At 36.1% G+C, this 23,961-nt stretch overlaps 1 pseudogene; it reads right to left on the reverse strand.

The window, feature by feature from the left end:
• Window positions 1-10,667: 10,667 nt before the first annotated feature.
• Window positions 10,668-13,040, reverse strand: LOC140532028 (nuclear receptor coactivator 6 pseudogene; annotated as a pseudogene).
• Window positions 13,041-23,961: the final 10,921 nt, after the last annotated feature.

Genomic DNA, 23,961 nt, shown 5'->3' on the forward strand with positions numbered 1-23,961 from the left:
CTGTTCTTAAAGTGAGTGCCCCTGAAAGCAAGCTCCAGTGACCTCTGCTTTTCATCCCAATTGAATTGCTTTTACATTTTTTTCAGTAATTCACATTACATTTTTGAAAAATAGTATTAGCAACAATAGCGTTTCTATAGTGCTTTAAGATTTGCAGAGCCCTTTACATCATTTATCTCATTTCATTCTGCATGATATTTCTATGTTTATACTCTCTGGTACCTTTTAGGTGTTATAGACTAGTGTCAGATTATTTGGAACATCAATCAGAGAAATGGGACAGCTACATAGAAAAGCCACAGTTCTGCATCATTGGTTAAGGCTTCTATCTTTATTAGCCCATGTATATCTGGGTGGGAATACAAATGTTCTTATACAGTTGAAGTTAGCTGGTCATAAAAGTGATCAAATATAGACTCTTGAACCCGGCTGTCAAATGTTTGGCTGCGGCTGAACACTCAACCAAAGGCAGATGGCATACCATTCAAATGGAATCATTTCAGAAGAGCCAACTAGGAAAATGTCCTGGAGGGTATTTGAGAGAACAATCCTCCGAATACATAAATATTATTATTTGCTGCCAAATTGTGCTCGTGCATGGCCACTGAAAATCAATTCCTAATGATATGCTTGAGTCTAGTAAGAGTTTACCAGTAAGATTCCTTCATATTTTTTTTTCTAAATATCTAACACATATTGCATCTACAAGCTTGGTGGTGAAACGTTAGACCTTAAGAATCATCAGACAAAATCTATGTACCAATTTCCCCACCAAGCAGAGGTGCATAGAGGTATTGATCACAAAACCTAGAGGGCAATTTTATTTTTCTGGTTATGATAGGAACAGTCCAGCTTTCAAGTAAATAGATAAATAGTTCATGACAGGCATGTCTTTCTTAAAATAAGAAAGAATCTCTGAGCAACCATGACGGAGCCAACAAGTTTTCAAAAAGTCACTTCAGCTGCATTAATTTAGTCAAGACAATGAGATAAAAGATCTTTGTGTTAACAATTGACCTTTGGTGGTTTTCTCTGTTCCTCAGACTCAAGATGAGTTTTGCCTTCCAGTTTCCTTTAATTAATGGTGGCTTTTGATAGAGTAATAATCCAAGCATGTTGAGGCATTTACACTATCAACAGAAATATTATTTTCAAATATGAACATAGAGGCATTGAGGTATGATGGCCAGAGGGATGAGCCTGGAGTCAGGAAGACCTGGTTCAATTCTTGTGTCTGACCCTTGTTGTGACCCCAGTGGGCAAGTCACTTAAACTCATTGTGCCTCAGACAACTCCCAGGTCACAAGCATGCAAAATAATGCAAAGTACTAACACATAATGGAATGGGGGAGAAGGAATGAGCATTTTTATATCATTTGCTATGTGCCAGGTGCACTGCTGAGCATTTTGAAAATATTATCTTGTTTTATCTTCACAACTGTGAAAGATAGTTGACCTTTTTATCCTTATTTGACAGTTGAAGAAAGTCAAGTTAGTGATTTACCCAGGGTCACACGTCTAGTAAATATCTGAGGCCAGATTTGAAATCATTTGTTCCTGATTCCAGGCCTTTGATCTATCCACCATGGCACCTGGCTGTACAATATAAAATAACATGATATGATATAAGATGAGATGAGGTGAAATGAGATGAGAAGAGATGAGATGGGATAGATGAAATGTATATAATGTTATTGTTCAATCTTTTTAATTGTGTTCATCTCAATTAACACCATTTATGTTTTTCTTAGCAAAGATACTGGAATGGTTTGTTACTTCCTTCTCCAGCTCATTTTACAAATAAGGAAACAGAGTCCAACAGGGTTAAATGACTTGCCAAGGATTACATACTTAATAAGTGTCTGAGGCCACATTTGAACTCAGAAAGATGAATTTCTGATTCCAAGTCCAATGCTCTACTCACTGTGCCACCTAGCTGTCCTGTACATAAAGGGATTTAATATAATATAAAAATGAGGTACCGTAGAAGACAGGAGAATTCAAGAGTCAGAAAGACATAGATTTCAATCATTTTGGCACATCCTGACTGAATGACTCTAGACTAGTCACAAATGTCTTACTTTTGCACCATCTATACCCCTCTAGATTATCAAATGTTTGCTACAGCAGAATAGTCAACCCATGGCAGACAGCAAACTGAATCACTTCAGATTGGCCAGTTAGGAAAATGACTATGAGGGTAGTTGAGAGAACATTGGAAATCTCCAAGGCTATAAGTTTTCTAAGAGTTGTATATCTGTATTCTCTAATGGAATTATACTTAAGAAACAAGGTGGGATGGGAGAAATGTAGAATGCCTGTTCTTTTAGGGCAGGGATTATTTCCTTCATGTTTTTTTTTCTCCTTCACTCAGAATATTGTTGCCTCCACATACTTAAGGATTTTTTTTTCAATTGAATAGAAAGAAGGTATTCTCATTCTGGGAGTGCCCATTTTGATGAAATCATGACTCCTTCTGATTGTTTTCTAATGCAAAGGATAAAATTGATATGATCATAGGTGTGGCAGTTGATTTAACTGAAAATCTATGGTGTATATAATAGCAGGACAGGCAGATTGGCTTAGCTTCTTGACTTGAGTAGCCTGTTTAAATATTTTAATTTCAGTACTTCCAAAGAAGAGGTTGAAATAAAACTATACATAGATAAAGAGCTGGCCTTGAAACCAGCAAGTACTAGGTTCAGTTAATACACACAATGGTTCTATGCCCCTAGACTAGTAACTTAATATTAAGTAGTTTCTCCTTCAACGCACTTGATAAAGTGGTTTGGCCCTGGTTAAATCAACAGTATATCAGAGGTTGACTTGAACCCATATGACTCTGACTGGAGGCCAGATCTCTAACCATCAGGCCATATTGCCTCTTGCAAACTCTTTATAAAAGAAAAAAGGATGGTATCCAATCGAAAGCATTTACTCTCCTCTAAAATTTAGATTCTAATTTTTGTCCCTGTTTTTATCTTTTCTATATGAAGATAATAAATTTAGGGAAAAAATATTCAAAGTAGTGATCTTAAGTACTGTCAGGATTTAAATTTCATATTTGTACTATTTTTGAAGGTACTTCCATTAATAAAAAGGAACAAATCAGAATCATTCTTACACTACTTTAAAATTACAAGAAAAATCATCCAGTGTTGTATTTGAGCCCGTAAATTTGTGGGGTGTGCATACATTTGCTTGAATTCAGCATAAATCTTTTCTGAAAACCCTGTACTCTGACTTTAATCTTACAAATCCCATCTAAATGGGCAATGAGAAGTATACTAACATAAAAGGGAAAGCTAAAACATCTCCAAAGATTTTAAAAAAACAACTTGTGATCCAATTAGCGCGTAGGGAGGACAGCTGATCTGTGTAGGAAAGGAAGCAAGGTTAAATCTGCTTTTATATAAATATATCTAACCAGAAATGACTTGGAAATAAGTGTAACTTGGCAGAAAAGAGTTTTGTCTGTCCTTCTGGAAGGACAAAGTGTTTTTGTTGTTTTGGAAGCATGAATTGCTTACTCATTGTTGGGTGTTAACACTGCAGGTTGAATTAATACATTCTTGTAAAGTACCAAGATGGTAATGCACACTCATGGTAGAGAAGAAAGTACTGTTAGGGATATGAATGGAATAATTTACTATTTTAAAAAAATCGTTCTTTAGCAAAGGGCCTGACTTGTGTTGGAATCAGAAACTCATTGAGTGTGTATGTATACATCTTTGTGCATGTATGTGTGTGTATGTGAGAAAAAGCTATTTTTCACTTTCCTATTTCAATTGAGGTATCCAAAGCCTAAATATGACCTGAAGAAGAGGAAGGATAGGTCATTCTTACTGGTTATATTTCCTCTCTCTGCAGAGAATCCCACTAGACTCAAGAGAAGGGGTCATGACAGAAATGGGTATGTTACCATGGCAACCAGCTCAGAGAAATGCCAAGTGTGCTTTCTAGAGGTCCAAGTTGAGTCCAACTAGTTTGCTGAGGGATCTCTACTCTTAAAGGACATATTCTAGAAGAAATACTATTGTAAAGTTTGAGTTTAGGGACAAATTGCCTTCAGTCTTTTCCACCTTTTCCCCCAATTTCAATGGTCCACCTGATGGGGTGTTTGGGTGCATGTACTTGAGCCCTAATTCTAAAATCACATTTGTCTTTAAAAATCACATTTCTCCCTAGCCTCAAAATACTATCTCAGGCAGTTTCTCCCCAGCCCAAGGACACAGCCTGCCCTAGCAATAACCATTATCTCCCTTCCTGCTATACTAGCCAGCTGCACCTATAAATCCCATTAGTTTGAACCAGTTGTATACTGGCTTAAGGGGTTGTAATCGGGTCATAATGACATTTACTACTCACTGACCAATCATGTATATTCTAGACTTGAACATACTTATATTCCCTTACATTAATCTTGTCTAACAAGACATTGAGGACAGAAGTCTGTTTTTTCCTGGTCAACCCTTACTGTTGGTTGACTTAGTGACATTTCAGGCCTAAAACAACATCCCAGGTAGCTCCCCCTTGGGCTATTTCATGATGAATTTTGGGTAAAATACCTGCACAGTAGATATCAGGAGTGCATGTTCCTTTAAGAACTGACCACTCCTTAACTACTCCCTAATCCCACCCCAGAGCACCTACTTAGCATATTTGGCACAAAAGATACTGTAGAATATCCTACATAAACTTTCTCTGGACCTCTTTAAGGTTGCAGGTTCCCAAAGAACTCTTGCCAGCTGAAAAGCGTAATAAATCTTTACCTTGATTTCAACAATGCTTGAGTTCCTGAATTCTTCTCCAGACAACCTGCTCTTGGTACCTCGGTCTTTGTGGGGATCTTACACCCCCTTTCCAGCCCTCATCACACCCATATTTTCTCTTTTTCTTTTTTGCCATTTTTAAAATACTGTTTATATTATACAAGTGGAATATTGTTAGTATTAAATGACTCACAGATTGCAAAAGGGTAATAAAAGGTGTTTCTATTAGTAAAATGTTTAAGAATTCAGAATTTTTCCTTCTTGCAATTGAAGAACATTTTTATTATGTGAAATTTAGCTAATTATTTATATTTCCAATGTATATCATAATTTCTTATTAGCTGTTTATAATGTGACATTAGAAAAATGTGTGATTTTGAAAGTACTTGTTAGGACAACAGAATAGCAAAATCTCTCTCTTTTTTAAATTCAATTCGTCAACAGGCATTTAATAAGTGATTTCAATGTACCACACACTCACTGTATACACTCATTAGCACAAAGAAAGATAAAAATAAATCCTGCCCTCAAGGAATTTACTTTTCAGTGGTGGAGTCAACATTCAGATAACTACAGACATCTAAGATGATCTCTCTCCAAAGTGCTGAATACCTGGTCCTAATGTTCTTCAGCCTTTGTTAAGATTGACTTCCTAGAAATATATTTTCTAGAAGATGGAACTAGCCAGTTAGATAATATTATCTGAGTCATTGCTAAAGAAAACAAAAAGAATTTGGGAGTTGGGATCAGGAAACTAGACAATCAAACAGCAGAGGTGAAGGGGAAAACAAACAGAATAATGTTTGTTATTTGTTTTTCTTTATAGCAGCCATCTCTCAATCAATAGACACTTTCTTTGTTTCTAGATCTTTACTATAATGAATGATGAAGCTGTCTTATCAGAAATTTGTTTTTTTCTTTGATTTCCTCAATTGTTTATATTTATTAGTGGCATTATTTGGTATGTGTATAAATGCAAATATATATATTACATTAATATGTCTGCATTTATGTGATAGACAAAACAGATTCATAGAAGGATATATAATACACAGACAGAAAATGTTGGACAGGGAAGTTCCACTCATAATAGAGATAGAAAAATATTATTTTTTAAAGTGTGGATTTGTGTGTTTCTGCCTTTTTTACGTTTTAGCCTTATAGTTTCATCTTAATCCTACTTGTCTGTGCCTCTTCTGACCTTTTTTACCTGTCGTAGATTCATTTTAATTCTTCACTGATTTTATTTTTCTTTCTCTTCCTTTTTTATTATCAGTATTAATATCAAAATGCAGAGGAATACATCCAGAGGATAAGAACATTATCAGATTGCCTAAAGTGAGAAGAGTTACAACATACAGACCCAATTATCATGTGACTCATGCTTTTCTTGACACCCAATGAATGTGAATATATTTTCACTAACTGTTGAACACAACACATGAGATAATCAACAAATATGCTGTGGCAAAGAGAGAGAACCAACAAGGAGCGCTGATCCTTACTAACTGTAAAACAACATATAGCTTATGTGCTAAAGAAATACAGAAAGAAAAGCACTCATAACATGACTTTGAAGACATGCATTTACAGAAAAATCTTTGATAGATGGAACTAGAGTCAAAATTGTCCTTTTTGGGATTGTGGACAACTAAATGTTCAAGATCCACAACAGTGCAGTACAAATGAATAAGCAGAGTTATCTTCTGTTACAATTGCAACCTGGATGAGCTTTTGGGAGTGATGCATGCACCCAAAGAAGAAATATAAGGTTGGTATGTAAGAGCCTGAAATTCAAAGAATAAATGCCAAGCAGTAAAGATGTGGTCAGCAATGGAGGCCGTCCCAGACCCTCCAAACAGCAAGCATGACCTCATTTTCAGCTAGATCACAAAAACCAAATGAAGACCATCACCCTCAACATCATTCAGAAAAGCAAACTGTTGTCTGCTATAAATATGAACTACATGGTCATAAATATGTCAAGGGCAAGAGAGAGGATAGTACCATAGTTCAGAGGAAAATGATACCCAAGAAACAGTTTCAAGAAAAAAAAAATGTTATGATGCCCTAGTTTGTTAGGAGTGAAGAAAGATGCCAAAGTGTTGTTGAAAGACTTTGGTTTTGAAGAATATAGGACAATTTGGAAACAGCCATTAATAAGATATTTGATTACTATTTTTTTAATGAAGTGCAATCTTACAATGAAATTAGAAAGGCTGAACAAAGGTGCAGATTTATAAGAAATGTGTTTTATTAATTAGTTATAAATAGACAGCTAGAGATTGAAACAAAACAGGACCTCAATACAAATGTTCTATTCAAAAGTTCTCAAAAAAGTGATCATTACATTGAAAAAGCAGATCAAGGATATTAAAGTTCAGTATAATTCTCAGTCAGCACAGAACTCCTTAAAGGAGTGTTGCTTTGAATATAGAAACTCAGTTGCATTGTCTAGAGATGAGGACAACATTGCAGAAAAAGAGAGAGGACAGAATTCAGAAGTAGTTCCTTTCCTGTGTAAGGAGTTTTGTCTGGACATTCTCAGATCTCCTAACATGGAGAAACTTTGTGTCTTCTACTACATTGGTAGGTGAAGCCTCCTTTGATTTGTTGTGTAGCCTGAAAGGCTGTGAAGCATAGAAAGGTTGAATCTTGAAACCTAAAAAGACTAAGACAATTTTTCTTTCCCATATGCTCATGTCTTTCTTGTTCCTTTCTACAGGTTTTGGAGGCTGAAGATAATAGTTTACCCACAGTATGGGTAACTCATGAGAAGAAAAGAGCTTATTTCCCTTCCTCCCTCTCTTACCTTGGCACTGAGAAATGGACTGAGGTGTTCAGCTTGGTCGATTTTGTTCCTTCTTCTCAGTTCTAAGCCCAAACCCACTTCATTATTGAATCTCAGGCACCCTACACTGCCACAACCTGAAACTGAGAAGGATGAACAACATAGAACAGAAACAAATACTCCCAGGCCCATTTACCAGAGCAAAAGGATATGTGTGTGTGTGTGTGTGTGTGTGTGTGTGTGTGTCACAGAGACAGACACAGACACAGAGAAAGACACAGAGAGAGACAGAGAATTTGAAACTCAAAATTAAAGAATGTGAAATATGAATAAAAAAATCAATTTAATAAATAATGTTTTATATATTACTATAATAAATTACATACATATACAATATAATAAATAAGTAAAAATAAATAGTACATTTAATGAGTTTAAAATAAAACAAACTTAAGCAAAAAGAAAAAAATTCAGAGCTTACATTCTAAGGGGACAAGAGAAAACACAAAAGAGAGCCAAAGAAGGTAGAGGGACGAACCCACATAAATACATGGTATTGTAGTATGTGAAGTCAGAAGTAGAGCTGGGAGGGGAATGAAGGTTGGGCAGCCTAGACCCCTTCAGAAAATGAAGGCCCCGAGAAGAACTCCCAAGGAGAAGAATGATGCTGCCATGGATAAAAAAGCAATAGGAATAAATGGATGTTCCAGATTGAGGAGGCCTCAAGGAATGAGAGAAATTCAATGGTGAAAAAGTAACTGAAATATGGTGGTAAAGTCAGGGATATCACAAGCCGTCAGGAAAGGAATATTAACAGGCAGACAATTTATAGAAGTGACTGGCTAGGATGTTTTTCTCAGCTGAAATACCATAAATAATGGTTTATGTATTTTTCTGCTACACTGTTGACAAATTGTATAGCCAATAAATATAATGTTTAATTTAAGTCTAGAAGATAAGACATTTTGATATATTGTAAACAACTGCTTATGGGGGAAAAAGGTTTCTCCAGTTTATTACTTATTGGGTAGGTGTGCAGAACTTATTGATTAAATAATGATGGATAGGTTGCGATATAAATAATTAATAAGGAAATAATAAAGATTTTGTTTCTGGACTAGACTTCTATACATTAGTCTTGGGAGAAGGACATTTATTTCTTAGAGTTACATTAAAGAGCCTAAAAAGTAATTTCAACTAAATAGCATATCCTAGTATTTTCTGCCCATTTTCACACTTCACTGGTTCAGGCTAACAGAGGTTACAAGATTTAATCACACTAAACATACTGTTAGTTCTTTTTCTTTAAGAATTAATTAGCTACCTGACTCCCTTCTTTTTGGGAGACACAAAATATATTACATGGACAAAAGTCAGTTCTATCTCATCAAATTTTAAAAAGTAAATTTTCAATTATTTTTTTTTCCTAAATTTTTTTTGTCAGCATACATAAGCTAAAAAAAATACTGTTCTTGTAATATAGGTTTTGGAACTGGAATGGACTTTAGAGATGATCTCCTTGAATCCTCATTGTTACAAACATGGATGATTTCCAGTGAAGTGAAATAATGATTACATGAAAGATGATTAGCATTTAGATAACACTTTAAGGTTTGTAAAACACTTTAGAAATATTTTCCCATTTGTTTTAATCTTCACAGCAGTCTTGAGAAACAGAAAATATTATTACTCCCATTTTAGAGATGAAGAAACTGAGACAAGTTAAATTTCTTTTCCAAGGTCGCACAGGCTGGTCAGTATCTGAGGTCAAATTTAAACAGTTCATCCTCACTTGAGTAGCTGAGTTCTATGCACTATGCCACCTATCTGCCTCATCATCTGAGTCAGAATAGGAACATTTCTTTAAATTTTAAGGAAGAAAATAAATTTACATAGCAACTTAGAGTTTAAAAATCACTTGGCATAGATTCCTTCAAAAATCAGTTATTTGGTGCTTGCACTATGTGAGGCAATATACTCAGTACTGAAAATGACAAAAATAAAAATGAAACAACCCTTATCTTCAATAAACATATTCTATTGAGAGGAAACATGACTATGGAAAGCTAAATCCAAAGTAGAGTGGGGTAGTAACATGGGGCAGATGAGATTGATGTAGATGAGAATTCAGGGATTTTTGAAGTCCATTCTTGACAGTTCTCAAGTCAACTGTTAAATTTTAATTTCCACCTCAGAAATCAGCAAGTGTTACAAGTTAGAGTTTGATTTATTGTTTTGTGAATTGTCCAAATTTAGAGAAGTAATGGAGAAAATGTCAATAATATAGGTTAAACTTAAAAGTTTGACCTATATGCAGTTGTGTTTTCCGAGAACTGGTTGTGGCTATATTTATCAACACACTGCTGGGTGTAAGGCAGTTTGGAAATGTCATTAAAACTTGGTAGCCTACTGAATTGCAAGGAATCTGAGTAGAGCCATAAAATGGCAGACTGTCAGTAGATCCCCAATAGTGATTTAAAATTGATTTGATTAGCAAAAAGTAAAGGCGAACTTTGGGCATAGGTAATACTGATGTCCAGTCCTCAGTTCTTTCTAATGCTCAAAGGCAGGAGTCAATTAGCAAATGGATATGGAGGAGCCATATATGAGTAATGTCCTCAGACTCCTGTGATCAGTCAGCTCAGTCCTCCCCAAGGTTTGCTTCATTTGGGAATAGTTTTTTCTCTCCCTGGATGTCAACCCTAGAGTCTCTTTGTACTTTGATTGTGATCTTGTGTGAACAAGGCAAAATTCCAGAGCAATAAGTGAAGTCCCATGTCTTTGCCGTATTGACCCACTGTCTTCAAGATATTTTAAGGAGGATTTTTATTCCCTCTAAAGTATCAATAACATTAATTTCTTTAGGTTGTCCAGATCAGGTGTTGGTTATTTATTTACTCATTTGTGGTATTTTTTAATTTTTTTATTATTTTAAAGGTTTATTATCCAGCAACACAACAAAATTCTCAACATCACGTGCCAAAATGTTCAGGAAATACAAATGGATCACAATGGATAAAATAGTGTTGCTTCTTCCTTGAAGGGAAGGAAAAACACCAAACAAAGCCCCCTTTCATATGTCATAGACAAGACAAGTGACATCATTATGCTTTATCACCTAGTGGCCTACTTGCAAAATCTGAGAGTTTAGGGCCTGTGTTCTCCAAGTTAATTCCTTGTTCTCCAAACAGTGTTTGTTTTTGTTAGTCAAACTCCTCAAATTCAACTGGGTGTATCTCTGCGGATTACATTCTCCTTGCTGATTACTTTTCTTCTTCCTCTGTGGTTTCTTCTTCTTGGGTTTATTTACATTTGTATTATTTTATTTATTGTTGACCCCAAAGTGGCTTGCAGATGTGTCACTTTGCAGTAAATTCAGTGATAAAGGACTTATTAGAGTGAAGTGTTTATTGAAAAGGAAACCAGGATTCTGACCACAGGAGATCTGATTTCCATTTGGTGCTCCTCTCAAGGGTGCATTAAAAGACATCTCATGCCCTGAAAAATGGTTCCCTGCAGTGTGGTTTCCTTGCATTGCCTGCATGTGGGGTGGCACCCTGTTTGATGCTATGTGAAAACATCAGGCATCATCTGGGAAATGTTAACTTCATTATTTTAGAGGTAGTGGCATCATTACGCTGCTGGGACATGTGTGAGCCACTTCCTGGAAGTCTTAGAACCTGAGTTCCCATAACCTGAGATGGACTGCTTTCACAGGATCTTGCTGGGCCATAAACTGAACCATATTTCCTTGCATGTTTGGAGGTGGTCCTCTCATTGTCTGAGCTGGTCTTATCATAACATTGGATTGGTTCTGACCACTAAATGGCTGTTTATTTCCTTGCATCTAATTGGTCATTATTTGTTTTATAATTGGGTTCTGCTGTAGCAAGACCTGACCTTGAGGTCCCGTCATTTGATTATGTGGTTCCATCATTTACTGGCCCTGCTGGGTAATCATTTGTTTGGGAGGGGTCATTCTTTGCAGTGAAAGCCCAAGGTTTTAGTTTTGAGGGGCTACCATCATTTGGCCTTGTAGCATTTGGCTACATGCCTTGGGCATGAGAAAGGATCATTGGGTTTTTTGAGTTCAGGGCTCCTTTAGCCTGAGAGTTCACCATCTGTCCTTGGGAGGACACAATCTGTTGATGCATGCCCATCATTTGAGATGGGGGTCCTTGCTGAAGCTGACCTTGCATACTGCCCATGTTCACTTGAGGAATTCCATTGTTACTACTTCATTGACTTTTTGTATTGCTATGAAGTCCCATCATATTGGGCTGCATAATATTGAGTGAACCATGTGATACTTGCATCTGGTTCTAGGGAGGACCAGTTCCTTGACCACCTATATGCTGTATACTCTGAGGGGCTTCTGTGTTCCCAGGGGTTCCAGAGGCTGTTGAAGGCACTTGGCCTTGCATAAAATTCTGATTGGTCTGTCCTGTGGAAAAACCAGGTGGGAGTCATTTAGGCATTCCTCCTACACCTAGATGTAAATCCTGTGGACCCTGATTTTGCTATTGCATCACCATGAAGTTGGGTGGCACATTTCCTTGTTGAACCATAGGATTTCAACCAGGAGAAGTGACAGGCTGCTGAAATACTTGGGGAAGAGAGTTATTTTGAGGTGGCCTTGGTTCCATCTGCTGCTGTGTTTGGTTAAGTGTTGGAGATGATGCAGGAGATCCTTGCTGAAAGGAGGAGGGAGAAGAAGCAGGAGACTTGTTCATTATGTGAGGTTGCTAAAGTGGGGTAGGAACCTGGGAAGGTCCCCCTTGAAGGCTCTTCATTTGAGGCACAGTAAATTGACCTGGGTTGCTCATTGGAGGAAAGTTTGTGTGAAACTGTGATGCTTGCTGGCTTCCAAAGGGATATGGAGGTGGAGGGTGGGAAGGAGTTTGGACTGTGGTTAGACATGGACTTGCCTGAAATTGCTGCTGCATAGGACCAGGAAAGGGGACTTTTTTCCACCCTTGATTTGTTGTCCCTGTACCGAGAGCACCCTGGGATGGTGGAATCTGAAGAGTTCCAGAAGGCAACTGGTTCCAGCCAGGAGGCATAGGTACCCGAGTGGGGGCAGTAAAAGGAGGCTGAATTCCCTGTGGCTGCTGCTGCTGCTGTTGTGAGGGTCTAGGTTGCATCTGATGTAGTTGCTGCTGCTGCTTCTGCTGTAGCTGCTGAAAATTACATGGATTTATTTGTGTGTTAACTGCTACAGGCTGTATTTGGTGGAATTGAAAAGCTAAAGACCCTGAGGTATGACTCTGTTGCTGTAGAGGAAGCCCAGGGAGGATTGGATCCACTGAATCTGACTGTGAAGCAGGTTGGGGTGCTCTGATCTGCACTTTCTTCCAATTTGTCCTACCATCTATCAAAGCCCTTGCCCTTCTCTTATCCACTTCTCCTCTGTTTCGTTTTAGGGCAAGATAGATTTCTAAACCTAATTGCCTGTATGTTTTATGTCCTAGTGGCATGTAAAAACAAATTGTACCCTTGGTCTTTAAAACTTTCAGTTTCAACTTCTCTCTCTTGCTCCCTCTCCATCCATCCCCATTGAGAAGGCAAGCAATGCAATGTAAGTTATACATGTGAAGTCATGCAAAAGACTTCCATGACAGTCATGTTGTAAAAGACTATATTTCTCTCCATTCTATTCTGCCCCCCATTTATTCTATTCTCTTTTGACCTTGTCCCTCCTTAAAAGTGTTTATTTCTAAATTGTCCCCTCCTCCCATTTGCCTCCCTTTCTATCATCCTCCCACCCCCACCTTTCCCCTTCCCCCCTACTTTCCTGTAGTGTAAGACAGATTTTCATACCAAATTGTGCATGTGATTCCTCCTTAAGCCAAATCCAATGAGAGGAAGACTCATTCTTTCCATTTCACTTTCCCTTTTTTTCCCCTTCATTGGAAAAGGCTTTTCTTGCCTCATTTATGTAAGAGATAATTTAGTCCATTCTATTTCTCCCTTTCTCTTTCTTCCAACATATTCCTCTCTCACTCCTTAATTTTATTTTTTAGCTATCATCACTTCATGTTCAAATCATCCCTCTAACTACCTAAACTCTGAGAAAAGTCTCAAGTTACAAATATTACTTTCCATGTAGGCATATAAACAGTTCAACTTTAGTAAGCCCCTTATGGTTTATCTTTCCTGTTTACCTTTTCATGCTTCTCTTGATTCTTGTGTTTCAAAGCCAAATTTTATGTTCAGCTCTGGTCTTTTCATCAACAATGTTTGAAAGTCCTATATTTCATTGAATGACCAGTTTTCCCCCTGAAGTATTATGTTTAGTTTTGCTGGGTATGTAATTCTTGGTTTTAATCATAGCTCCTTTGATCTCTAGAACTCATAGTCCAAGCCCTTTGATTCCTCATTGTAGAAGCTACTAGATCTTGTGTTATCATTGTGTTTCCACATAATCAAATTGCTTCTTTCTGGCTGCTTGCAATATTTCCTCCTTAACCTGGGAGCTCTGGAATTTGGCTACAATATTCCTAGAAGTTATCCTTTTGGGATCACTTTCAGGAGATGATTGGTGGATTCTTTCAATATCCATTTTACCTTATGATTCTAGAATATTGGGGCAATTTTCCTTGATAATTTCCTAGACTCTTTCTTTTGATCATGGCTTTCAGGTAGTCCAAAAACTTTTAAATTATCTCTCCTCGATCTATTTTCCACACCAGTTGTTTTTTTTCCAATAAGATAATTCACACTGTTTGCTATTTTTTTATTCCTTTGGTTTTATTTTCTAATTTCTTAATTTTTCATAAAATCATTAGCTTTCATTTGCTTCATTCTTATCTTTAAGGAAGTATTTTCATCAGTGAACTTTTGGACCTTTTTTTCCATCTGGCCAATTCTGTTTTTTAAGCCATTCTTCTCATTGCCTTTTTTGGATCTTTTTTGCCCTTTGGGTTAGTTTATTTTTTTAAGGTGTTATTTTCTTCAGCATGTTTTGCATCCCTTTTAGCAAGTAGTTGACTGTCGTTTTTCATGATTTTCTTGCATCACTCTCATTTCTCTTCCCAGTTTTTCAGCTACTTCTCTTACTTGGCTTTCTAAATCCTTTTTGAGCCCTTCTATGGCCTGAGATCAATTCATGTTTTTCTTGGAGACTTTGGATGTAGGAGCTTTGACTTTGTTATCTTCTTGTGTTTATATATTTTGATCTTCCTTGTCACCAAAGTAAGATTCTATAGTTTGGCCCTTTTTCAGTTTTTGCTAATTTCTTCAGCCATTTACTTGACTTTTGAGGTCTTTGTCAAGGTAGTTCTCTGCTTCCAGTCAGCATGGGAGATGTTTTGCCAACTGCTCAATCACACCACAATTTGTGGGCCTAGAGCTCTCAAAACATCTGCTGCTGCTGGCCCTGCTGCTGATATGGCTTCTGTAGGCTCCTCCACCCATTCTGCCACCCTGGGACTGGGGCCAGACCACTCCATTCTCTCCTATGTGTCCTACAAGTTTTTTCCATTAACTTTCCAATTTATTTTTTAGCATTTTGGGGTCATGAAATTTGGAAACTGCCACAGGTGCCAGAGATTCAGTCTCCCTCTAAGGCCTGCTCAAGTTCCATCTGTGCCAACACAGACTTTGCTCTGCTCCCAGTGTGGCATGATAGACACTTCCTGTCTGTCTTCCAGGCTGTCTTGGGCTGGAGACTTGCTACACTCTGTCATTCTGTGAGTTCTGCAGCTCCAGAATTTGTTTAGAGTAATTTTTACTGGTATTTGGTGTGGTTTCAGGGGAGAGTTGTAGCAAATTCCTGCTTTTACTCTGCCATCTTGGCTCTGCTCCTACTGTGGTCTTTCACTGGGACCTGTGATTTCATTGGTACAAGACATTGTAAGGGAGCAAATTTCTTCTACTGACATAGATCAACAATTGTTGCCCAACTTACACTCTTAGGTAAAACTAGGTCTATGAGAAGCTCACTTATGTTGCCCAAGATCATTCAGCTAATCTGTCAGAGGCAGGATTTGAACACAGGTCTTTTTGACTCAAAAGCATTCTTCATTTAGTAATAAAATGAGCTTCTGAAGGATGGCTAGGGTAGAGATCCACTGACAATGTCTATTTTAAATAAGGAATATTTTGACATCCACATTTTTAACAATGTATTTTCTGAATGAAAAATTTATAACTGATACAGCATAACATGTTAAACTTCATAAAACAAATAGATTTTTATCAATTTTAGCTAATGCAAAAATAAGCAACTTAAGTGAAACTATCAATAATTAGTTTATATTTGAAATGCCTGTAAAATATGTGATTAATATACCCCAGAATGTCATAAATCAATCAATTATTGCAAACAATTTGAGTCTTTCAATATTCATTGAATACTGGCATTTAAATTAATCCAGAAATATTTTAATTTGTGTATTTTCAAACCTATGAACTCAATTTATTAAATAAATCAATATATATTTGTTAAGTACTTGGAAGTTGAATAGCTTATCTGGATACTCTGGCAGACAGAAAAGAAGCTTGGTAAATAAGACATATGCATGTGAAAGCACACTCAATAATTCACACTGTTATTGAGATCTACTGTTAGATTTGGCTCATTAGAAAAGATATCAAGGAGTGTGAACCAATAGATCTTGAAATAAGGATTATTAACAACCATATAAAAAACTGCTCTGAATTATTAATAAAAAGAGAAATACAAGTATAAACCATGAGTTTTCACTTCATACTCAGCACACTGGAAAAGATGACAAGAGAGGGAGTTGATGTTGGATGAACTGATTAAAGATGCATACTTTGATGCATGTTTGATGAAATTGTTAATTAATTTGGAAAGAAATTGGACATGTGTTTTAATAAATTATTAAAATGACCATTGAAATCCTACTGGGATAAAACCACAAGGAGGACAAGTACAGAAAAAAAGTGACCCCAAAACTATATGCAGTGATTTCAGTCATCTGAAACCAAAATAGGAGCTCACTGATTGGGGAAATATGAAACAAATTATCATATACTAATTTAATAGAAAGAAATGTTATTATTCTGTGAGAAATGACAAATATGAAAAAAGGAAAAGAGAAGATATATACAAAGTGATGACAGGTGAAGTAGGGAGAATGAGTTGATCTATCAACAGGCATTTATTAAGAATCTTCTTTATGTCAAGGACTGTGACAGGAAATGATAATACAAAGACAAAAATGAAACATTTCCTGCATTCAAGGAGATTATATTCCTTTAGAGGAGACATCATGGACCTATACAAAATAAGGTCTTTATTTTGGAAGGGGTAGTACTAGCATCTAGGAAAAAACAAAGAAAGCTCTAATGTAGGAGATAGAATTGGCATAGAGAACTGGAGGAAGGGATTCTATGACATGGAAGATAAGACTTTACCTTCCCGGTATATAACTGTATGCTGTGGAATTATAATCATTAGTGGAGAAGAACTCAGAAAATCATATCCTTTCCCTTCTTTGTAAAGATGGGGTACTGTAAATATGGAATATTCTATGCACTCTCAGAATCAAATGATATGTTGGTTGGTTTTTGCTATACTATTTTTTTTCTTTTTAAAAAATGTTACAAAGCAATGCTCACTGGGTGAGGAATGAGAGAAAGTCACATTCACATAATTGTTGGGCTGATTATCAATGGAAGAATATTAGTGAAGGCTCATGAATGAAAACCCTGGAAATTGAATTACCCAGGCATCTCCCTTAAAGTCTAGAGAGTAATAATAACAAGCTGCCCTTTAAGGACATTGAACTCCAAAATGAATGAAGGCTGAAGAAATAAGTCTGGAGAGGATTCTACACAGGTGTTTTTCTATTTATTCAATGAATGTTTGAAAAAAACAGATAAAAATATTACCCCATGAAGATTCATCCAAGAACATTTTTGAATAAATAAATGAATAAAGATGCAATAATAAAATAGTCAGTAATAATAGCCTAAAATATACAAGAATTAATTTCAACATCTGTCTATAAGAACAATCATAAATGTTAAAGAAAACATTTACAATGACATAATAAAAAATTGCTTGACTCTTGAATTAATAGGTACATCATGGCACTTCTTTGATCTACAGCCTAGTGATCCTGAAAAGGGGCAATCAAATTGCATAAGTTTGACTTGGCCTTTAAGAAATCACAATGACTTAGCTCTATGATTTTACCAAGGGAAAGGCAAAAGACAACCCCAGTAAGAAAATAGAATAAAGAAGCCACCCAGTTCTCCTCTATGAAAACTCCTCCAGTCTTAAATTATTTCTCCCTTTCTCTGATTTTTCACTAATTGTAGTTTGTCAGCTCTTGTTATGATACAACTGTCTAGCCTAAATATATATTTCATCTTGGTTAGGAAGAGTGAACTCCTAGAGGACAGTTAAGTGCTCTTGTAAATTTCATTTATCTTAGGTTTCAATTACCTATTAATAATTGCTGTTATGTCATTCTCAATGTGAAGAATCTTCCTTTTGGTAGAAAAAAAATGCAAAATAGAATTGAGTAGTTCTGCTGGCTCTTAGCCACATATTAACTTAGAAAATTGTATATTACCATCATTGATAATCTATTGAATTTTTATTTATTTTGTCAAATATTTTCCAATTATGTTTTAATCTGATTGGAATGGAATGTTACAGCTCACATGCTGCCCACAGGTGTTTTTCTTACCTCACCTGCAGAAAATTACTATAAAATTCTAAATTACGATGTCAATTTGACTTGGTAGAGAGTGTCCTTATCTGAGAGTTCTCCATATCAATGAAATCAGGGTCTATTTCTATTTCTCTTTCTATCACTTGCCCTCCCTCTCAGTTCATTATGAATTTTAACATAACACAATTCTAGCATTATGCCACTTTTTAAAAAAAGTTCATACTCACTTATCAATCCTTATTTCTGTCTTCCCACGTCTTTTGTAATCTAAGTTAATCATGGGGCTTCCTCACTGAATATTTTGGTTTCTTTAAATAGCTTTCCTTTGCTTTCTAATCAGAAACATTTCCATTTCTGTCTTAAGAACTTCAATATTGAGAGTTTCTCATCCCTCTTGGGACAATTTCCCAGTAGAATTTTTGGATCTATGACTCTACTTATCCTTTCTCTGAACTCTATGAAACCCACTCTCCTCAAATATAGGAAGTATATTACATTATACCTTATTTTCCCTTCTTCTTTCAGAAACTTTAAAATGGAAAGATCCCTTCCTGCAAAAGTTCATATCCTTTGTACTTTAGTAACTTTTTCCTCTTTATGGCTCCAGAATCACAATATCACCAAGGGTATACTGGTAAATTTTTAACAACTAGCTGGTAAATTTTTAACAACTAGCTTTTGGGGAAGCAAAACAAAAAGAAAATACATGAAATATATTTCTAAGTTTGATAAGATATATTCATATTTTCTCTATCCTATTCTTAAGTTTATGCTTTACGCAAAATAATAAATCAAACCGTGGTGTGTATTGTTTGCTGATTTCCAAAGTGTAAACGCTTCCACTGAAAATTTAACAATTGATTCTCCAGTTTGAAGTGGATCCTAGACAGCCCTATGAAGTCCCCAATTTCTTCTATATTTTGAAGAATTAAATTATCTTTTATGCAAGATAATAAATTTGGAGCTGTATTGTTTTGACAGCCTTTCAGTAGACTTAGGATAGTATAAATCTTTCCATTACTAATTAGTACATAATTCTAGTATAAGTGTGATATGTTTTCCAAGCTCTTTATCTTAGAGAGACAACATGGGTACAGTTGAAAGGGTGTTATATTTGGAATTAAAACACAGGTTTGATTCCTCACTTCATTGCTTACTACCTCAGAGATTTTGGTTAAATCACTTAATCTCCATGGTCAGTCATTTTTCTCATCAGTAAAATGATGGAGTTGGAGTCTGTTTCCTTCTTAGCTCCCTCTCAGGTCTAAAGCTATGATCTTATTTCAGCACTTAGAACAAGGTCTCACAAGAAATAAGAGCTTCATTAATGCATGTTGCCTGACTACTTCTGACCAGATGCTCTGTAGCATAATTTCACTAAAGATGTTTTTCCTTTAACTGACCCTTTCTTTGTTTTCATGTCCTTCCCCTACGATACTTAGCACAATATTCCATACATTCTCACTTAATACATATTAACTGAATCTAACGTATACTTGGCAAATAAGTAGTATAGAATACGAGTTCTGTATTGTTAGAGATTATTGTATAATAGTGTGGACAAGACAGGCTTTATGGAAAAGAGGTTTGTGGGGTTTTTTTTTTTACTTCTTTTTGTAAGATGCTGATGGTCAGAAATAAGGTCTTGGGTAAACTGAGAAAATGGGAAGGATGTGTCAGCATGAAAGTCACATTGATGGGAATTAACTGTTGTTTTTTGTTCTTAGTTTTTAAAGAGGACTAGTGGCAGCGCAAGGTGATGTCTTGACTTGTGTGTGAATTGGATTTAAGTGAGGCAGAGGTGCACACAATCATCAGCCTCACTGTCTCTTCCAGAGTCATCACAGCCAGCTTCAAGATAAAAGTCAGGATGATTTGTAATGGCTCAGGATGCAGTGGATGACCTCTGCATCTTTGAGGTATGACCAAGCTCTAAGCATTTCACAGAGCCTGCTTCAGTTGCCTTCATGGTTATTTGAACAAATTGTTCTCATGTACCCATTCTGCTAAGGAAATCTGCACATGCTCAGAGCAGACAACCCCCCCAAGTCACAGATGGTTTTGAGGTCTGTCAATCACCTTCAACCTTGTTTATCCCATTTGCTGAGATGATTTACTGAGATATGACTATGGTGATGCCACAATTTCTAGGAGCCACAAGTGAGAGTTGAGAGCCAACTGGACACCAAACATGGATAAACATCCCAGCAAAGGGCTTGGTAAGTCCTCATACCATAGCTATTTGTCCTGTTTGAACACCCATATACCTCTGGAAATAAATAAAACACACTCAAAAGATAACATGTAGAGTATCCTGATTGTAGCATAAGCGTAAAAATACAATTTCTATGATGTCTGATATTCATCTTGTATGCAGTTGGGAGTCAATAATTGTTTGTGTGTGCACATGCATGGGTATGTTTGTGTAGGAGTGTGATATGATAAAGATAACATTTTAAATATTCCATGGAGGATATGATAAACAACTATCAACATTAGCTTTTGAAAAGCCCAATACAAAGGTTCTACTAGAAAGCATTCAGTGACTTACAATGGAAAACAAAATATAAAAATAAAAAACCTCCTGATTTCATACGGATAAATTATCTAGTGACTACACATAATTGAATGGCTATGATACAACGAGGAAACATGATGTGGCACAGAAAGTCAGAGAGACCAGAATGGAAATCATGCACTTGCTAACAAATTATAACCTCTGTGAGCCTCATTTTTCTCATCTGGAAAACGATGATAATACAATCTGAAGTATTTACTTTATAAAACTATTATGAGGCTTGAATGATTAAAAAAAACATATGTGGAGTAACATGGTGCAATGAAAGAGAAGATAATTTGAGTTAAATTTCCTTTTCCAGTATTTTCTTTTTGTGTGACTTTGGGCAGTCATTTGCCCTTCCTGGAGCTCATTTCTCTCATCTACAAAATGAGAGGGTTGTGTTAGAGATGACTATGAGGTCCCTTCCAGCTCTGGATCTGTAATCCTAATCTTCAATATATAAAACATTTTACAAACTTTAATGCACTATGTAACTGTCAGATGTTATGACTGTTCAAAGGTTCCTTGTCCCTTCAGTATTTCAGTATTCATAACAATAACATAAGAGAAGTCAAATATATACCACTGATGTACTCAGCACAATGAAACGTGTCCTAAAGGCTATAAAATATATATATATTTATATGTGTGTATGCACATATACACATAAATACATATGTGTGTAAATATGTGTATATACTCATACATACACACATACATACTTATACACAATACATACATACATACATATATACACAGTACATACATATACACATACATATATATGGTATGGGTGATGTCTTTTGATTTGTGCATAAGTTGGATATTAAGTGAGGCAGAGTTGCATGAAGTCTTCAGCCTAACTCTCTCCTCCAGTCATCATAATCTAGTGGCAGGACAAAATCAAGATGGCTGGTGATAGTTCAGGATGCAATGGATGACCTTGGCATCTTTGGTATCTAACCAAGCTCTAAACACTCCATGTTGCCTGCTTCAGCTGCCTTCATGGCTGTTGGAATAAATTGCTCTCATCTGCCCATTCTACCAGAGGAAGTCTTCACATACTTGAGGTAGACATCCCCCTAACTCACCAATGAGTTTCAGACCCCTTGGTTACCCTCAGCCTGGTTTGGCCTGAGGGTGGGTGCTGTCCATGCTGCAGCTTCTTGGAGCCACGGGTGAGAGAGCTGGGTGAAACAGGTGAACACCAAAGGTTGGAAAGGGCCCAAAAAGGGCTCGGCAGCCATTACACCAAGGATATTAGTCCTCCTTGAACACACCCTATACCATATACATGTATACATAAACATATATACACACATATGCATACACATGTGTATATGTATATATGTGTGTATGTGTATATATGTATAAATGCATGTGCATATGTGTGCCTATATAGGCACAAACATATATACATGTTTTATATATTATTTCAGAGGAAAGGCTACTACATGAGAGAGCTTTGAGTAGGTGGGAGAAATCAATTGATTTTACGGGGTTTTTACACTTCAACTAAAATAGACTCAAAATATTTAATGTCAACCAAGTACAATATCCTTACAGGTTAATGACTCCTGCTGATTGGTAAATGTCAATGGAATGAAGGTATGAATTTACAAATGAAAATATGACACCTAGATTAAGTTCTAAAATTCTTTTCTTTCTGTTGGAGTAAAAAGGTTTAGATATGAAGTTGTTTTTTTTTTCTTTTGTGTAAAAAGATTTCAACCAGTTTTATTCCCAAAGGCTTAATTCACAGCCTTTGAAGCTTATAAAGTCCAGGTAGGTCACAGAATCACAGATCAGAAATAGAAGGGACCTTGGTGACCATTCAAGTCATGCCTGATAAAGAATCTCAGCAGCAACATAACTGAATACCAGACTACAGGCGAGGAAATATGCCCTCTGTTCCACCCCCTCCCATTTTATTGATGAGAATATTTCATCCCAGAGGACTTAAGTAAGTTCTTTGTTTAAAATCTAATAGCTAGTTAAGGCCACAACTGGACCCAGAACCTATCTCCTGATCCCAAGCTTGGCATTTTCCCACTGTATATCATCTGTTTAATTTTCTCACAGCATTCAGAAAGAAGGGAACTTGGTATTTTAGAAAAAAAAAAAAACATTGCACTACAAGTCAGGATAACTTATTTTGAGTACATATGCTTGGATCAATGGGATTTGGAGCAGACAGAAAGATTAAAGATCATCCACTCTAACATCTTGTTTTCATTTATTTTTAAATTAATTGTTGAGTGGTTCCATGTATGTGAATCAATACTATTCAAAGTTATAATTATGTATAATATGGTAAATCACTCCATCCCAATGGAAATATGTAGTGTGAATTTGAATAATGTCCCTACTTCACAGGATTCGTTATTTGCACTAATAGGGACCTGGCTATAGATATTACATCCCTATTATCTCTTCAACAGATTTGAAGCCTTCCTTGTAACAAAGAAAAAGTTAAGCTAAAATAAATAGCTATGATGACCACTTCTGATAAGGTATTCATAATTTCCTATTTCTCCCCTGATAAGAAGGAGGTATCTTTCATTATGAAATTTTGAGAATTATAAATTCAATCAACATCTTTTTGCAGAGAGAAAATAGGCTCAAAGATGGGATGCAATTTCCCAAGGAAACAAAGCTAGTAGAATTGAGATTTGAATATATGATCTTAATGTTAACCTTCTTGATTTCTTCCACTCACCAAATTATCTGGTTTCATTTTCCTGTATTCATGCTTTACTCCTAAGTAGAAAGCAAGCTTCTTGAGGCAAGTGACTGTCATTTTATCCTCAGTGACTAGAATGTTCTCTTTATTCATCTTCACCTCTTCTGACCCTTAGCCTTCTTTAATTTGTTTCCAGGTACCAACTCCAAACCTTTTTTCATCCTTTTAAACATTAATGGTTTATTTTTCCTCAAGATAGGTTTACTTTTCTATAAAAATCTATCATTTGTCAACTTCTTGAGGATGGGGTGTAGGTTTACTTTTCATTTCTATTGTCAGAACCTAATTCAAAACTTTTCCCATAATACACACTTCATTAATGTATGCATTTTTATAGCATATAGCATGTCTATTGAGTATGCTTTATTTCAGTTGTAGAACTGAACTCAACTCAAATAGAAACTGGAGCCACTAAATCATATAAAAAGATTCCTGGAGGCTGC

This window comes from Notamacropus eugenii, chromosome 3 (genome assembly GCF_028372415.1).
Source record: "Notamacropus eugenii isolate mMacEug1 chromosome 3, mMacEug1.pri_v2, whole genome shotgun sequence".
In the NCBI taxonomy this organism is placed as follows: Eukaryota; Metazoa; Chordata; class Mammalia; order Diprotodontia; family Macropodidae; genus Notamacropus; species Notamacropus eugenii.